Genomic DNA, 14,932 nt, shown 5'->3' with positions numbered 1-14,932 from the left:
GGCTTATGGGACTGGGGCCATAACCTTGGGTGGGCTTGTTTATTGGCCACCATCTTGACTTGACCAACCCCTTGGGGTCTGGTGTGGCCTTGGGAATTGTAGTGTCTGAATACAAGTGTCACTGCCCTTAATTAAACCATTAAGGGAGAGTAAGTGCTAGGTTTTGTTTAATCAGAGATCAGGCCAGTCTGTCCCTCCACCTAAGCCAGCCATGCACCCTTACTGATGATACATTTTTATGTAACACCGAGTGACAGATATACCCACATCAAGCTTTGGGGGTACCTGTACCTTTTTATAGTTTTCACACAAAGGAAGTGACTGTAGCTCCTGGGAATTCAGGCTGGTCACCTGAAACTTTGGTAATTAGGTCTGGTCTTCTTTGGGGATGTATGTCTGGTTATGTGCTTCCCTGTTCCTTGGCCCCCAGAACTCTTTACTGTGTGGCAGAATTGAAATAAGAGTAGGAAAGAGATTGCTCTCCTAGCCCTGAGAGTAGGCAGGTCCCTGGGATACTTAGAAGACTCACCTTGAATTCAGATGAGAACTCCTTCTAGAAAATAATCTGGTATGTTTCCTCATTTAGCTGCTTACAATTTTCCCATCTGTGTATCAAGATATTAAAGGCAAGTCCCTGTCTCTCTCCTCCTCATCCTCCTCCCTGACTCTTTTCCTCCCTCCCTCCTTTTCCCCCTCTCCTTCTCTCAATTTCTTTGTCTTTGAAGACAGTGACAACCTTTCTGGCATGTCGCCTAGGCTTTAGGAAAAGGGATCTTTATAAACATTTTTTCTAGCCATTGGCTTGGAAGTACTATATAAATCAGCAAGTCACTTTGTTATAAAACGTTCTCATTATCAACATTCACTACTGTTCCATTTTGTGAATGCTTCTTTGTCTTCCAAAAAAGCATTTCAGATTAAGCAATGCTCTTATTGAAAATGTGGGTGGTTTCTGCTGGTGTGCTTGGCTGGTTGAATTATAGGTGGTTGCCACAAATATTACAATGCCAGATTCCTATAAATGAGTTAAAAATATTAATGTATGAAGTAGGCTATGGATGACAAGTGGAGATTCAGCATCCTTATCATCCAGTTGAGCCATTGGATTTGTACTTTGTAGTAAAAGAGCTCTAGGATCTACATGTGACTCAGCTCTCCAATTCAAGTAGGGTTTGGGATATTTCTTATTATTGGATACATAGATTGAAATTTACAAAAAAAAAAAAAAAGGATTTTGCACATCCTGTGTCCCAGCACCATGCTAGACACTAGAGAGGCACAGATATATAAACACCAGGCCTGCTATTGAGGTGTTCATAATCCCATGAGGGAACTCTTATCTGTAAACAGAACTCTCTTGCAATGTAACGAGTACCATAGAGAGGTCTGAGAGGTGCATGCCTAGAGTCAGAGGCACATGGGGGCAGGAGGCATGTGGTGTACATGGTGAGTAAGAGCACCTGGCCTTTGATGACAGAGATACAGGGTTAAATCCTGGATCTGCCATAATTCATGGGAGGAACAGATTACTGAATGAATGAATACATAGCTTTTATTGTTATTGGGACTCAAGGAAATACTGCAGTGTTATATAAGGTGCTCAAGACAGTGTTTGGCACCCAGGATCCATGGTGATTTGTCACTGGAAAGCAAGCACTTGTTTCAGGCTTTATTTGGTGGGAATCCAGGCAGAATGAGTAGGAACAGTGGAGACTGGGATGTCAATGGGAGACAGCCTGTGGAGGGGGAGGGCTGGGGCCTGCTGAGAAGGGCCTGCCTCTCTGTAGAGTTGGAGCAGGAGTGGGTGGAGAGAGGGTCAAGTGCCTCAGGCAAGGCAGGCTGGGGCCAGATTACGAAGCCATCTGTAGTATCAGACTGAAGGATCAGACATAACATTGAAGACAGTGGGGATTTATTGGTGTTGATGAGCAGCAAAGTGGCATAAAGAGAGATGAATTTTAAAAACTCAGCCAGCATGGTGGCTTATACCTGTAATTCCAGTGCTTTGGGAGGCTGAAGCAAGAGGATTGTTTGAGGCTAGGAGTTTGAGACCAGCCTGGGCAAGACGACCAGATCTCATTTCTACAAAAAATAAAAAATTACCTGGGTGTGGTAGCACACACCTGTAGTCCTAGCTACTTGGTGGGAGGCGCTAAAAATTTGTTTTAAATAGCCTCTCTGATAGTTGTGTGGGTTAGGAAATAAGTACAGTAGTGCAAGCAGGAAATTATGTTCACATTTACTTCACCGTATTTGTTGAAGGCCTACTGTGTCCCAGGCATTTTGCTAGGTATAAATGAAGGTGGAGTGCAGGCAAGGACAGAGAATGGGGAAACACTATAATAAACTTTTTAAGGTAAAATTGATATTTTAAAAAACACCCTACCATCTAGAACTGGGGTGATGGAGAAGGCCAAGTGAAAAATTATTTCATGGAAAAATGAAATCTTTTGGGACATTGAAATTCAAAATACTTCATTAGACTTGGCAAAAAAGTAATGACAGCCATTTTTCTTCTTGCTCGTCTTGTTGTTCCTCTTCTCTACCTCCTTATTCATTGGGAAAAGTCACAGAAAGTAGAGATGACAGGCCCTTTCTGAGTAGTCGTCTGTAGCCCTCAGAGTTCAGGACATGCTCCGTGTTAACCTGAGATAAGGAAAATGGAGTGAACAGTTGGAAAGTAACAAATAGCTTCACCTAGTATTCTCATGGCTCACCCGTGGCACCTTGAATGTTCAATTACTTTTCTTTTTAAAACAACTTTGGAAAGTTGTTTTCCTATTGAAATGGAAATGTTATGAGAGGTTCTATTGAATAATGGAAAATATAGGGTTATTTGATGAGAGGTTGAGGACAGGATCTGAAGGCCATTGTGGGTAAACAGTAGGAATGAGCAGCGATGTGTAAATATTGACGTGGAACTCAGGAGGAAGCAAGAGGAGAAAAAAGGATTATGGCATGAAATAGTTTTTGCTTATGGGAAAGATGTTGTTTGTAAAGAATAATAAAATCTTAAAGAAAAGACAGAGACAGAAGAGACTAAGAAGGAAGCTACTATTGTCTTTTGTTGTTTCCATCCTTCCAGAAGTTCTCAGCAACACCCGTGTTGGAAAGATGGCCATGGTACTGTGGCATTATTCATTGCCAGGGTGAATAAGTCGGTCTATAAATTATGTACTGCATAGTAGAGATTCTAATAGGATAAATTTAATAATCATGAAACAAGACATATGATGTATATCAAGCCATATTCTTGCCAGAAAAATCTCATCCAGTCAGATTCTCTGGTCAGTTGCATTTGTAACTGATGAGAACCACTCACAAACTACAGTGCAGGTGAAGTCACGTCCCTCTTATTTTAGTTAATTCTTCAGAAATCCAATATACCCCATTAGCAGGCAAACCAGTATCTCTGTCTTGTTCTTCTTCCTCCTCTTAATTGTCCTGAAATCTCCAGGGCTTATTCAGTGCAAAGATGGCTCTTGGCTTCCAAATGCATAGCATAGACTGCTGAAGTCTTATTGGCCGACACTGCATTTGCTTTTCATTGCCACACAGTGGCGCTGTTGAACACAGGGCAGGTACAGTTTGATAGTCATTGCCTGTCCATTGCTGCAGTTGAATCCTATCTGGCCCTGCCAACCATTCAGGCCAAGAGAATGTCCCAGCCAGGAGAGTTCACCTACACAGCGACATCTTGGGTCTCAGGACAGCCCCAGTTGTGCTGAGTCAAGGCCTCTTAATGATCTGCCACCTCATGGAATGTTTCTCCCAAGGTCCTTCACCAAAACAGTGAACCAGCTTTTCTGTTAAATCCTCAAAATAAGGGATCTTGAAACACTTCTCTCCATGGACAGTGGAGACACTAGCTGTACATTTGTACTCATCAGTGAGGCCACCTTTGACCTGATCTGATTTTCTGCCATTTGTCTTAGTTAAAAAAAAAAAACAGGGATGGGGATGGAGAAAAACTTAATCTCTAGTAGGTCCCCTCTGATGACAGCTCAGCACACAGTGTGTGTTTAGGAATTGGTCTGCTTCTTATTCTCCCCACATCGGTCATGATTCCAGAACTTGAAGTGGTTCAAAGTGAGCTCACAGTGGTATTTAACCTGTTGAGTATCTCTTGTCACCACTGCATGTTTCCACTGGTAAAAGAATCATCTGGCTTACCATGTGTCCCCATGTTCTCAATGCATACATATTCACACAGGACATGGAAGCCAAAATTAAACAGCCACCAAAGGTTTGTTTTCTCCTATTTTGTTGTTTACAAAGGCATGCTATCTTAAGTTGAAAAGGATTTCAGCCAAGAACAGCAGTGGGGCAGTAGGAGCAATGTCACAATGTGTTTCCCTGGCTTTTTTGAAACCTGTTCTCCCATTTCTGCCCACAAGCCTTAGGATGTGAGATGCAAGCTGGAGAAAGGCTGCTGGAGGGGAAAGCAGTGATAGGAAAAAAAAAGAGATTTTGAGAGACAGGAGAAGGCAGGGTGAATGGTGGAGGAAAGAGGTAAGGAAGAGTTGTGAGCATGAAAATTACCTGTGTCCTAGCACTGGGCATGAACCCCAATGGCTGTTGTATCCATCTTTAGCCAGAGACAGCTGTGCTGGGTATGATTGACAAAGCATAGCTGAAACAGGCCAAATTGAACCCTTGTTTACCATGATTAAGGTGACTATATAGTTGTCCAAACAGGAATACTTCTGAGAGTAAAAAGGAACCCTATTAATACTGAAGCTGGGGCAGTAAGTATCAACTGGGACTGCTGAGGGCAAACCAGCAGTTAGAGTCATTTGTATTTTGAAGATAGTTTCTTTAAAAATCAAGCCTTTAACTGTGAACAATGCATTATTCTGATTGCTGTGTTAGCTACAAACAAAACAAAACTGTGCCCCCTCAAGGAATTGACAATCTAGTTGCAGAGATGAGACTCACACACAAAGAAATTATCAGTCACCATTCAAGGCGGTGTCCAACCAAGTGCCAACTAAGTGATAGTGTAGTCACAGGATGTGGTAGGAAGGGCACTGGCCTTGGAGCTAGAAGACCTGTCTGGATGGCTCTTTAGTGGAGTGACCTTGTATACGGTACTTAATCTCTTTGAACATCCATTTATTTTTGATTCATTGATTCATCCATCCATCTATTCATTCATTCAGTAAACATATGGACTTGCCCTGTGCCCAGTGTATCTTGGTGGTAAAGAACACAGTCTTTATAGAGAGACACCTGGGTTCAGGTTGCACCTCTGTCACTAGCTCGAGACCTTGAGCTTGTAGTTTAACCCTCCTGAGCTTCAATCCCTCATCTGTTAGGCGGTCATAACACCTGCTCTGGTCTGAATATTTGCATCCCCCAAACTCATATGTTAAAATCCTAACCCCTAAGGTGATGGTATTGGGAGGTAGGACCTTTGAGAAGTGATTATGTCATGAATGGGATTAGTGCCCTTATAAAAGAGGCCCCAGAGAGACCATTGCTTTCCTTCCACCACATGAGGACACATCAAGAAGGTGCTATCTGTGAACCAGGAAACCAGCCCTCATATCAGATATCAAATCTGCTGGCACCTTCATCTTGGACTTCCTAGTCTCCAGAACTGTGAGAAATAAATTTCTGCTGTTTATAAGCTCCCCAGTTTATGGCATCTTGTTATAGCAGCACCAATAGACCAAAACAATACCCAACTTGCAGAGCTGTTGTAAGCTATTTTAAATGAGAGAATAAAGTGAGATTTTGTACAGGAAACATCCAACAGTTTCCAACATATAGAAAAAGCTCAAGAAATGATAGCTAAACTTATCATTCCAGATACTGCACTGGTTGCTGAAAATGTGAAGGAAAACTAGGGAGAGGGCTATACCTTGCAGGTGAAAGCAGACAGTGGCACTTGTGTACACACCTCCCAGGGCTGTTAGGAGGGTGTAATGAGGGCATCAGGTGAAAGCACTTCACAGGCTCCGACATGCTGCACGAAGGAAAGACCTCATGGTTCTTACCAGTGGTTGGGGCATTGTCCAGCTCCTTCTCTTTTCCTATTAGGATGCTGTCAGCTATAAATAAGAGATAACCCAAAATATCTTAAATTATACATTACCTCACAGAACAAGAAGTCCAGAGGTAGACTATTTCCATGGTTAGCTAATTCTGTGGTTTAATGATGACATCAAGTGTCCATAATTTCCCTCTGCTAATCTCAGTTGTTGGTAGACTCACCCACCTCAGAGTGATACATTGGCTGCATCAGTTCCAGGCATTTCAGTCTCAGCACGCCACACACTAGATGCAGAAAGAGACTAGCCCTTCTTTGTGTCTTAAGATTTAAGAAGCCCTTCTCAGAACCCCACTTCTACCCTTGCAGACCTACTTGTCTTATTAGCCAAAATTGGATCCCAAGTCCCTTCCCAAGCCAATCCGTGATAAGACAAAGGTACCGTAACTGCCTTATGCTAAACAAGATCTATTCTCCAGGGGCTGGGGATCTTTTCATCTTCCCTAAAAACATGACATTGTAGAGGGTATAGAATACCTGAACAAAATCAAGTTTTTGTTAACAGGAAAGTGAAGAGAAATTGTTGTAGGTAACCACCAGTAGTGTCATATATTGTCAATACAGATCCAGTTCTGAATTCTTCCTCCAAAACATCTCTTAAATTCATTTTGGCCTTTATCCAGGTTCTCAACCTCTCCTGCCTAGGCTCTTGATTCCTTCTCTCTATCCTTGTCCCACCCATCTGATCTTCCCTTTGTCAATACCAGTCAGCCCTTTATACAGGTCAAGCCTGATTATACCATTTCTTAAAGACTTTGAAGACTCAATTCAAATGCAACCACCTCTTTGAAGGCGCCCTATTTTTTTATTTATGTCTCTTTCATATCCCTGATGAGACACAGTCATGCATTTGAATTATTTGTATATTTTCTGTGCCTCCCACTATCTTTCCTGTTCAATATGGTACCATTGGCCACATATGGCTACTGAGCACATGAAATTAAGCATTGAAATGTGGCTAGCCCAAATTGGGATGGGTTGTAAGAATAAAATACACGTTGAATTTCAAAGATTTAGAACAAAATAGGAGGATTATAAAATATTTCATTAGTGACTTTCAAAATTGTTACATGTTGAAGTCACGTTTTGGTTAAATAAAGTTTTCTTCTTAATTTTCAATGTGGTGACTAGAATATTTCAAATTGCATACATCATTTGACATTTGTAGCTCACATTATATTGCTGAGCACTAGATTGCTAGCTCTTGTAGAGCAGAGCTATACCTTATTTATTCATGATTCATCACATCAGCTTTCTTTTCCCACCTCAGGGGCCATTAGCGTCGGAACCTAGTCCAAACACTTTACTTGGTGAAAATAAAGCTTAAGAAAACTCAAAATGGGGATGAAAGAGCACAGGATAATTTCATGTTATTTGACTACCACTGTTGGATTTCTGATTCACGACGGGTTATCTTTTGTGTGTTCTAACTCATCTAAGCTTTTAACATTTGCCAGGTTTGGAAATCACTCTTTGCTGTGGTTACTTCAGGGCACTAAGCTGTTAGGGACTAATCCAAATTGAAAAAAAGAGAGAAACTAGAATTTAATTATTTTGGTTAGGCTTGTTTTTCTCTGTTGGTTTTTATTCATCTGCTCAGATGTTCCTCAACAAATTATATTTTACATTTTTAAGGTAGTGGTAGTGTCTCCATGACTACAACCTCTAGAATATTTTAGTTATTTTTACAATCATTATTAGGAATAAAGAAGCAGATGTAAATTATCCTCTTTCTATTCAACTTCACTGAACTATAGCTAGAAGTTGCGTTTTTTATGGATGAATTATATATATTTTACTGTTTATTGTATTCTTAGCAAGGATCGTTTAGAAGACCAAGACCATATTATACAAAATATTTAAGAGAAAACCTGTTTCTAATGGCATCATGAAACAATGAAATCAAAAACTTTTAAAAATATATTTAATTAGCAGAAGTGATGGAATTAAGTTTTAAATTAAGTTTGTGCAGTAGCCAAAACATGCCATTGTTAGGGGGGCAATAATCTTTTTCTGGAAATGTCTGGTCAATGTATGCTTCTAACTTAGAAATAAATAATATTCATGGTCATAAACCACGCGATGAAGAATACAACAGGATTATGTGGTTATCATCTGGTCAAAGGGCCTGGCAGCCTTTGAAAGCTGAGTCATGGCTGACCCCTGCCTCTGAGGTGGGCTGTCTCCACAAATGAGCAGAAATAATCAGGAGTCCATTATTTTTCAGTGGGACTACTTAATACCTGCTCTTTGCCAGATCTTGTGAAGATCATTGTTTTCTTTGTCTTTGATCTTTCCTCAGTCACTGAGTAAAGTTCTGCCCCAGTGACATGTGGCTGCCGGGAAGCCAGGGTAGAATCCTGGGCCCTCATCTTTCATGTTATTCCTGGACAGCTGGGCAATTCATTATTTCCTTCCTTTCCCCTTCCCCTTCCCCTCCCTCTTCCCCTTCCCTTCTTTCTCTTTCTTTCTCTTCCTTTCTCTTCTTTCTTTCTTTCTTTCTCTTTCTTTCTTTCTTTCTTTTCTTTCTTTCTTTCTTTCTTTCTCTCTCTCTCTCTTTCTTTCTTTTTCTTTCTTTCTTTTCTTTCCTTCCTTCCTTCCTTCTTTCCCTCTCTCTCTTTCTTTCTTCCTTTTTTTCCTTTTCTTCCTTTCCCTTTCTTCCTTCCATGACAAATATACATAACAATAAAATTTACCATTTAAACTAATTTTAGGCATAGAGTTCAGTGGCATTAAGTATATTCATGATGTTGTATAACCATCACCGTTACCCATTTCCAGAATTTTTTAAAATCATTCCATAGAGAAACTGTGTACCTATGAAATACTAACTCTCCAGTCACCTCCTTCCCTGTGCCCCGACACCCCAGCCCCGGGTAACCTCTGTTCTACTTTCCGTTTCTAGTTTGCCCATTTTAGGCACTTCATATAAGTGGAGTCACGCGATATTTGTCCTCCTATGTCTCGCTTCTTTCATGTAGCATGGGATCTTCAAGGCTCACCCATGTTGTAGCATGTGTCAAAACTTCATTTTTTAAGGTGGAATAATATTCCATTGTATGTATATACTGCATTTATTTATTCATTCATCTGTCGATGAACTTTTGGGTTGTTTCTACATTTGAGCTATGTGTGGTTTATAATAGAGCATGAAACAAGTGATGATACTGGTCATTTCTGCACTTGGATATATTTCTGATGGAAAAGAGAAATCTAGGTGTTATCGTACCTAAAAACTTTTAGGCGATGTCCCATAGAAACAAGTGTGACTTTCTTGCTGAAAAGGAGAGCCACTCTGCAGAAGGTGTATCATCATGCGGGGACCTCTTTACAGTTCAAATTTCCCAGGGCCAAGTGCAAACACTTCCCAGAGAAGGCAGCCTTGCTTATCACCTGGCAGAAGGTGAGGTTAAGGGCTGCTTACCTCCCCACAGACATTCCTAGGCAGAAAGGACTTCAGAGGTTCTGACAGAAAGTACCAGGCCAAGTGTTGCTATTGTAGGGAGAAAAGGGAATTTTTAAAAGGAGAATGAAAGCGTCCTTGTCTCTAGAATTGAAGCCACTTGGAGGAATGAGTGGAGCCTTTGTTTAGGTGAGTGACATTTCTTTTTGATGTGCCTGCTGCCATTTTATTCCATGTGGTAGTTGAGTCATGTTGTAGCCAGAGACCTGGAAATATCCAAATCCTGCTCTGCCAATCCCCCTTCACTCCTGGGGTTTCCCTAGGGACTAAAAAGATACGACCTTGGGAAATCAAAGTACCTTTTATCACCAGTTGGGAAACCAGGATGGACCTCTCTGGTGATCATGTCAAGAGGCATAGGCACCAAGCTAAGGGCTTTATGAAGGTTTCTTTATACAACCTTGTATACTATGCACTCATTATTATCCCTATTTTCCAGGTGAGATTACTGAGGCTCCAAGACAGCTAGCCTGTCATACACTTAGTGAGAAAGCAGGCTCTCACTCAGCTTTACTGGGCACCATGGTCTGTGATTAATTATTCTATAATAGTCTTCTTGTCAGACTGTGTTCTAGAGGCCCCAGAACTGTCGCTTCAGTCAGCCCTCTTTTAAATCCTATTCAAAAAGTAGAATGGGAATTCTGTGACAGGTCAGTTCCAGGATTAGTTTTTGGTTCTTTGGAGAAGCACTTCTGATCGTGGAGACCATCCATTCTGCAGAGCCATTTATGAGGCTTAATGTAGAAACAATTGAAGTGATTATAGCAAAACTGTTTTAAAAGGAAAAGACAAATGGCCTTATTTCAGGATAATGTAATTATGTTAAGGATTTATTTCTAATCCACAGTGAAAGCCTGGTTAGAAATAAGTGTTAGAAAGCAAAGCATTGGCTTTGGGAAGTTTTATTGAAGGGATTTTTAAAAACACACAGAATTAAACTCATAAAACTGGCAAGACACTGGTGCACAATTACATATGGAGAACACACCCCACCCATGCATGTGCACGCGCTCTAGGGTGAGGAGAGCAAAAGAGACCACACTCACATTGCACAGTGCTTATCCTGTGGAACCAACAAACCTCATACATGCCCTGGCCTTGAGAGAGCCTAACCTGCTCCTGTTTTCCAGATCTGCTCCTCCTCATCTCCATAGTTTTATGATTGTATCAGCACAGAGATGGCATAATGTGCTGGTTAAGAACAAGAGTTCTGGGGTTATGGCCCTGAATTTTAATGCTGACTCTACCACTTATATGCTATGTGATCTTGGATAACTCACTTAACCTCTCTGTTCTTCCTCCTTCATCTGTAAAATAACGATGATGGTAAGACCATCTTCAGAGAGTTGTTATGACACTCTGAAGATTAAATGAGTTAGTCTCTGTAAAGCACAGGCTCATAGGGAATGCTTTGCAGAAATATGCTCAATCACAAAAAACCACAGTGGCCAGCCGAGCCCACAATGGGCAGGGTGGGAGGCAGATGGAGAAAGACATTTTGCTTTTTGTAACCCAGGCCTCATATTCACGAAGGACCACGCTTTTGTCACTCTTTCCACTAAGTGGATGATGATCAAAGCAAGAACTTGGAGTCTGGTGTGTCTGGATTCAAATCTGACTGGGCCACTTACTGTCTACCAGATCTTGGATAAATTATTTAATCTCCCTAAACTTCAGTGCCCTCATCTGTGAAGTGTGGTGAGTGATACCCTCTCTTACAGTTGTTACAGAGGTTAAATGAGATGATGTGCAAAAAACATTTAGCATATTGCTAGGCAGGTGACCAGTAATGAAGTAAGGGTGAGCGTTAGGGCTGGGCACACTAGGAGGCCCTTGGATGAGCTAGAGACCTACCACATTGCAGGTGACTGTGGTCATGCCAAATGGCAGAACAGAACAGACTTAGGGAAGCAGAGCCCACTCACTGCATTGGGACATCACTTTGTAATCAAGTCTTTTCCCAGAAAAGAATTGTCTTGGCTGGGTGCAGTGGCTCACACCTGTAATCCCAACACTTTGGGAGGCCAAGGCAGGTGGATCACGAGGTCAGGAGTTCAAGAGCAGCCTGGCCAAGATGGTGAAACCAAGTCTCTACTAAAAATACAAAAATTAGCTGGGCATGGTGGTGGGCACCTATAATCCCAGCTACTCAGGAGGCTGTGGCAGGGAATTGCTTGAACCTGAGAGGCAGAAGTTGCAGTGAGCCAAGATTGCACCACTGCACTCCAGCCTGGGAGACAGAGCAAGACTCCATCTCAAAAAAAAGAATTGTCTCAACCAAGTCCTATCTAGAAAAGTTTCTAATATATCTAGAAAAGTTTCTAATTAACTCGAGCCACTGCACAATGCTTGGAAAGACCACCGTGCAGTATTCTTCAGCTCTAGTACATCTAATTTTGTCTTCAAAGAAAACCTGACACCGTATGAGGGAAGCTGAAAAGTGAAAAAAAAGGTATTCTGTGGACAGATTTCCTCCACCTAACTCTCAGTCATTGCATTTCAAAGCCCATTTCCACATAATCAAAACTGCTGCTCACCAGGGCGTGACGGCTGAGCACTGGACATCAGCCATCTGGATTTATGTGTATTGCGAGCAATGAGAGATGACAGGCTAAAATGGTAAAATGGATCTGTCATCTAAGAAAAGGCAATTGCGTTATTCTGAATCAATGCTGGGGCCTGCATAATAGATTTGTTGGATTTTCTCTTTTCTGCAATTACTAATTTTTTTGAGAGTTCATAAAATTTTAATTTTTACTGCTTCATCAAGGACATTCTCAGTAAAACTAGTAGTACCCCCCCAAAAAAAATGATTGATGATGACATGAAGATCCAAAGACTAATGCTTCAAAGCCACTGCTTTGATTCCTACAAAGGCATCAGCAGTCTTTCCTCACCATACAATTACTAAATTTTATTTTGGTTATTGAAGTCAGGATTTCTCATCCCAGGTGAGCTGTGAATGAGGTGTTAGCAATCCCAGGTGGCAGGAGTACCCAGCTTCCTAGAACCTTCAGCATTCTCATCCACCTACCAGAGCACTGCCTAAATGCTGCCATTTTCTCTGTGTGCCTAGAAGTATTGAGGGCCAAGCGCTGCTGTAACTGCCTGCCGAGTGTAATGGCTTCCTGCTGCCACGGCGGGGCTGGGGAGAGGACACGTGGTTAGTAGAAATTCCCACAGGTAGTTTGCCTGACTAAGCTTGATCTTGACAATGAAGATATATGCTAGTAGATAAACTAGCAGTAAAACTGGATCTCTGCACAGCCTGAAACTCAGACCCGAAGATTTTGAAAACATGATAGAAAGAAGCTTTAAACAAAACATGAAGACTCATTTTAAGAACTGCCAGCACAATGTGTCTTACTAAAGATGGAGACTTCTCAGTTACTTTGGGACTGTTTCTTTGACTATGATAACCACCCAAGTGAACCTTGAATTATGCACTTGTAAGGATTTGGTTCTGTTTGGAAATGGAGATGTTTAAAATGCCCTCGTTTCAAGAAGCTAAAAATATATTTGCTTTGGGAAGAGATGGAGGTCAGGGATAGTCTGCTGGAAAGGCAGAGCTGGGATTCCCATCTAGGTTGATACAGGTAGACAGCTGATACAGTGCTTCCCTGCCTTTAGTAGGTGAGCACCAGGGGACTGAGGGGGCTGGACTGGAGTCTTTGGAGAGGATCATGAGGACCCCAAATGCCAAAGTGGGAGCTGAGGAGAGGAGAAAGGGGCAATCAGAGGTGGTGTGATGGTCCAGGGCCTGAGCCTTGATCTATCGAGCTGTCTTGGTTCCTTCCACCAACAAATGGTATTCTCCTTGGAAGTCACATGGACACTTCACCAAGTCAAGGTTCTGTGCTCTTTACATCTCAATGCCTTCCTAACTTTTCTCAGGGTTAAAGGAGTTCACACACTCTCCAGACCACCTCTGTGATTTCCCAGCCAACACCCTGGCCCAAGGGGATCCTTTCCTGCTTTAGTTACTCAGGTGTTGGGGGTTACTTAGTCGTTTGCTCCATTTGCAATTAGGAGCAGATTTCAGACAAAACTTGGTCATGAGATGCTGTATACAGAGCTTTGCTGTGCACTTCATCCTCGGGACACTTTTATAATTTGATTCTGATATCTGTCCTCAGAAATTCATGAAGAGATTGGTTTATTGTCATCCAATTTCTTCTGGTATCTGTGACTAATGAAAACAGCCTCAGAATTTATAGTGTCACTCACAGCTCAGTGTTATTTGAGAGAGTCCCAGGAATGAAAGGCAGGGAAAGTTCCAGAGGAAAGCATCACTTTCTCTTTGTACTCAGCTGTCATCATCCCCCTGTGACCATAAAACTACCTGTACCTTTCTTAATAGGCTGGGTTAGGCAAAACCCAACAATTCTAATTGCTCCTTGACCCAATCTCATAGTGAAGAGAACACCTACCTTTGTTGTAGACTTAAATGTTTCATGTGTAATGTGTTATTGCCTTAACTAGATTATGCTATTTGAACGTAGATATCACAACTCTTCTATAAAGCAATCATCTGCTCTACCAGCTGACCAGTCTCCCCTGTCATTCCATCCCATATAATGCTTTGGACCTACTAATATCCAGGCACACAGTGAGTTTTCAGGAAATTCTTGGGAAGTAACTCAAAGAGAGATGGGATCATCCTGAGTAAAGACATTATTCCAAGCTTCTCTCATGTGCTAAACTGCATACCTCACGGTTTTTATTACAGGAATGAGATCCATTCTAACTTTTCAGTCCTGTTATTTGACCTATTGGGAATAAATTTGAATATTTAAAATACAGTCTTTAACACATATTAAATGTATATTTAAAATCCTTGTAAGATAAAAAGGAATAAGATCATGTCCTTTGCGGGGATATGGATGGAGCTAGAAGCCATCATCCTCTGCAAACTAACACAGGGACAGAAAACCAAACAACACATGTCCTAACTCATAGGCAGGAGCTGAACGATGAGAACACATGGACACAGGGAGGGGAACAACATACACCAGGGCCTGTTAGTGGGGTGGATGGAGGGAGAGCTTCAGGACAAATAGCTAATGCATGTAGGGCTTAACCTAGGCGATGGGCTGATGGGTGCAGCAAACCACTATGGTATTTAACTATATAACAAACCCACCTGCACATTCTGTACTGTATCTTGGAACCTAAAATTAAAAAAAAAAAAATCCTCGTAATCTAATGAGGATCAGTTTGTCAAATTATACACATAGTACTGTTAAAATATAGGTTTTAAAATTTTTTTATTTTTTCCTGTAAAACAAAAATGTGTTCAACTCAGATTTGATCACTGATGTGTTAATTCTGGTATCTTACTCTGCTTCTGTGTTCTTTTACTGTCATTTGTCTATGAATACAATCAAATTCTGTTTTTGCATAATTTTCTTATA

The 14,932-nt window shown here is 41.4% G+C and overlaps 1 protein-coding gene across 9 annotated transcripts in view; it reads left to right on the top strand.

Annotated features, from left to right (window-relative positions):
• Positions 1-14,932, top strand: part of NCALD (neurocalcin delta) — a 449,016-nt gene that overhangs the window by 365,059 nt on the left and 69,025 nt on the right. The window contains exon 1 of one of the 9 annotated variants that reach the window (XM_032245768.1): positions 12,956-12,967. The exons of the other annotated variants lie outside the window; for them this stretch is intronic. The gene's annotated coding sequence lies outside the window, so the exon portion shown is untranslated. Of the gene's footprint in view, positions 1-12,955; positions 12,968-14,932 lie in introns of those variants that run through there. 9 annotated transcript variants of the gene reach the window in all.

The sequence above is a fragment of the Sapajus apella genome, unplaced genomic scaffold (genome assembly GCF_009761245.1).
Source record: "Sapajus apella isolate SASKATOON/1434 unplaced genomic scaffold, GSC_monkey_1.0 scaffold3, whole genome shotgun sequence".
Lineage (NCBI taxonomy): Eukaryota > Metazoa > Chordata > Mammalia > Primates > Cebidae > Sapajus > Sapajus apella.
The sequence above is the reverse complement of the archived record's forward strand: the minus strand, read 5'-3'. Positions and strand labels throughout refer to the sequence as shown.